This window comes from Carassius carassius, chromosome 5 (genome assembly GCF_963082965.1).
Source record: "Carassius carassius chromosome 5, fCarCar2.1, whole genome shotgun sequence".
Taxonomy (NCBI): domain Eukaryota; kingdom Metazoa; phylum Chordata; class Actinopteri; order Cypriniformes; family Cyprinidae; genus Carassius; species Carassius carassius.
This window is the reverse complement of record NC_081759.1, coordinates 10,903,500-10,907,721: the sequence shown is the minus strand read 5'-3', so window position 1 is coordinate 10,907,721 and position 4,222 is coordinate 10,903,500. Positions and strand designations below refer to the sequence as shown.

General features: G+C 34.6%; 1 long non-coding RNA gene across 1 annotated transcript; it reads left to right on the top strand.

Moving 5' to 3' along the window:
• The first annotated feature begins 367 nt into the window (after positions 1-367).
• Positions 368-1,018, top strand: LOC132140277 (uncharacterized). Its single transcript, XR_009433753.1, has 2 exons — positions 368-545; positions 718-1,018. It is a non-coding gene; the product is annotated as an uncharacterized LOC132140277 (long non-coding RNA).
• The last annotated feature ends 3,204 nt before the right edge of the window (positions 1,019-4,222 follow it).

The following is a 4,222-nucleotide window of genomic DNA, read 5'->3' as shown; positions in this document are numbered from 1 at the left end:
AACAGCCGACAAGCCCCAGACAGCCTTCTCCATCCCTCTGCTAGAGCTTTTTGTTTGTCTGTCACTGGAGTGTCAGGTTTCTGTTAAGGGTTTTTTGCAACACCCTGCGCTGGAAAAAATAACGTCACATTTGCAGAGGTAAGTCAGTTTGCAGAGGTCAGTTTGAGGTCTTGTCTGTTAAGTGAAAATTTCAGTTACTGTCATGGAAGACTGACGAGTCCATATTGACGTGAAGATGACACCTTTTTCCTTGATTGTACTACATCATTATCAAAACTAAAAGTAAACATTTATGGAACCATCTAGGATTGTACATACAAAAGTATTCTTTATATTTTCATATAAAATAACTTCTGAGTAAACCAGATGTAAGCATACGAAACAGTAATGTTTTCACTAACTTCTGCTTATACCATAGGTTAGCACACACTACAGAGCGGGGGGAATCCATATCCCATTTTAGGCATCACCACTTCCGACAAAGAAGTTTGTTTGATATTTGCCCACAATTAAATGATGGAACCATATGCCCAGCATGTCCAAAGGTTGGTTATAGTTCCAGCGTGATTCTTGTTTGATTAAACTAATGGCATAGAATTAATATCTGCAAACTTAGTTAATTTGTGTATGTAGTATTATAATAGAATAGTAATAGAATAAATGAATAAACCTAGTGCAGGTACAAAACCAGTGTTACTGTAAGTGTTTGTTTTCCAGGCGGATGGAGATATGATTGTCACATTGGATGCCAACTTTGGCCTTGTGAGGAAGCAAAGCTCCAGTACAAGTGCGGTTGATCCATTACATGGAACCCGCATGTTTGTTGATGAAAAGGATGTAGAGGAATACCTACTATCACATCTTGACAGCTCAAATCACGAGGTTAATCATTGTTGCAGAATTTCATGGCCTGAGTCCATGAAATATTAATTAAACTTGTGAAAAAAGATCAGTATTCCTCCCATAAATCTATGTTTTCCTTAAATCTTTAGGACTGCAGTAAGCTGCTCTCATTCAAGGTCTCCAACAGCTGGAAAGAAAACGACATCAAGCCACTGTGATGTTTCACCCACATGTACCAGACATTGTTCCTGCAGACAACCCCTACTTGTGTCAAGCCCTCCCCATGTCAAGCATACAGACACTGGTATACAATGATGATGGTGATAATGATGAGGATGACAATGATAACTAGGACTGTAAGCATTGGTATGAAAGGGCCTGTATTTACAAAGCTTCACAGAGTAGAAAAAGTCCCAACTGGCCTAAAATCCTCAGACTGTATATTTGAACCTGAGGTTCACAAGCACTTCATAAACTTTTTAAGTCCAAAGAAGTGGTTCTGATGTTGTTGCAGATCATATAAACCTTTCATGGTGGTGGAGGAATATAATTACTTTACTGCATTACTTGTGCAGACATGTTGTTTTACTAGGTCTGATCTATTTTAAAGCTTAGGCACTGTATTTAAGCATACATATCACCACTAGTCTGTCTGTATGAGTACAAAATTGTGTTTACCATAATGTAATATGTTATTTACTGTAATGTATAAATGTGGTCAATGTGTGGGAGGTGTTTTGTTTTTTGTGAGCTCACCATCAAAATCCCCTTCGACTGAGTTGAAATGACAATAAATTATTGGATCTTGAATCCTCTGAAGCAACTATGAGTTTGTAAAAAAATAAAAGGGAACATACAGGTGTATTGACAGGTGTATTGTATTGACTATTGTATTGAGTTACAGCCATGTTTTCAGCCATGGTGCTCTGCACTTATTCACAGCACACTTAAAGTCAATGAAAAGTAATTAACTTAATAAATTACATACAATGAATTTACAGTCATAATCCTTATGTGACAGTGTGCCACATACAGTAGGTTCCTACATAACTGTTATTGGCTTGAAATTCTCCAGATCTAAGCCTATATAAATGAACACATTTTTTCTCTTCTTCCCATTGGCTGCTTTCATTTTATTTTCACACTCTTCGTTCAGTGAATGTATATTACATTTAGTTTTATATCTTTACCTTTTTTATTTCGTTGCCATGGTGGTTACGCTGCTATCGCTGAAACCACGTAGCTTGTATGACGTACTTCCGCCCGAAAGTATTTTATTCACAAGACACTTTTTTAAAATGATAAATTCAACATTTGTCCACAAAAAAACAACAAACAGATAACTCAACAATACGATATGTTAATATAACTTTAGCAAATTTCTCCTTCGATTCAGAGAAATACATTTTTGGTAGCAGAAGATTACGGAAGTGCATTGTGTTGTGGGCGGGGTTTGTGAGTTCTACATTTCAGCTAAAATATCTTAAATAAACAAATATATTTAGATTTTTTTAACGTAAATCATCTAGATGCAGTGTAATTAATAGTTTGGTTGTACTAGATATTTGATATATTCAGTAGATATATCTTTTTACAACCCTAATTTCCAACCCCAATTTGCAAACCAGATAAACTACAACTGCAGTGCTTGATTTGTATCAAGCTGCATTGCGTAGCTATAGGGAATTGTAATTTTTAAAAAATTCGTGTTTTTCTTAGTAAGTTGAGAGTACAATGAGGAGTTTAGGCAGATTGTAAACATATCTATGTAATCAGATTTTAAATGTCTAAATTTTAAATGGGTTCAAATTACTTTTAACCAGATTTGACAGTATCCCAAGCTGTTGACTATATTCACATCATAAATGAGGACAAGAGCTCTCTATAACAGTTGGTCCCATGTGTGTAGCCCTTTTATTGCTTAATTATAAGCCTTCAAATATGCACCAAGGTGATGTTTCAAAGGTCAGTATTTCAAAACAGGAGCCATGTGGAATCTTCATACATATGTTACTCTCCAGGTCAAGACCTTTCTAACAAATTTCTTTGTATTCATCTAGATGCAATGTAATTAATAATTTAATTAAAATATTTTATATGTTCAGTAGATATATAATTTTACAACCCTAATTTGCAAACCAGATAAACTTCAACTGTAGTGCTAATTTGTATCAAGCTGCATTGCTTACCTATAGGGAATTGTAGTTTTTAACATGTGTTTTTCTTAGAATTGGAGGTTGTAAATAGTGAGTTGAGAGTACAGTGAGGAGTTTAGGGGTATTGTAAACACATCTATCTAATCAGATTTTAAATGTTTAATTATATATAATAAATATAATTGTGACCGACAGCACTTGATATTTCTGTTGAAATTACTACCCACATCAGGCAAATGCAAACAAAAGTGGAACACACCAATCCTCCCTCACATAAACTGACAATAAACTTTATTTATCTGAATCCAAGGAGAAACAATTGATATCCTTAACACAGATAAAATGATACCCTTCACATTTTCTCTTAAATGTTTATCATTAAAATAAAAGCGTAACAGTAATTGTGAAGAAAATACTTCAGAGTGGAAGTAAGCAATGCATAGAAACCATTTAAATTTAAAATAAATAAATTGTAGTGTTCAGCTGTATATCAAAGTTTCTACAAGTACCACTAACCATCTTTTCAATATAATTTTTGCCAAGCATCTCCTAGTGACAGCAAAACTGTGAAAAATTTAAAGTTATGTGAAGCATCTAATCATAACATGAAATCATACTCTGACCCACTGTTTTGAATATTATGGTGAGGTCCTTGCTAAAACCCAGCCCTACTGAACCATTGATGAAACAGATGTATATATATATATATATATATATATATATATATATATGTAGACTCAATTCAGTACAATATAACTTTATTGGTCCACATTGATGGTGCCAACAAACAACAATAATAAATAAAAATTGGGGTGAATGAAAATAACAAAAAGATCACAATTTTCTTCTTACGTGTGAAGTGTAGTCATTACAATAAATTTGCAGCATATGTATGTATTGTGTTTGTGTGTGTGTGTGTGTTTGTATGGATGGGTTGGGGGCCGTCCACACAGTAAAAACAACCCAAACAAGTAATAAGATACATATTCAGGTTGTTTGCATGGTGTCTTGACACTGGCAATGAAGGCACATGTTCTTTTTAACGCCACATGCTGTGTGTGACCATGATTGGCACACTGTGCACTGAGACCATGAACGGCACTTCTTTCTTGTATTCTTCTTCTTATCATCAAAATGGACGCGGCAGACACAGCACAAATTGCCTCCATCTACCAGAGGAAAAACACCAATATTTTGAATATGATACTCATGACTATATTTAA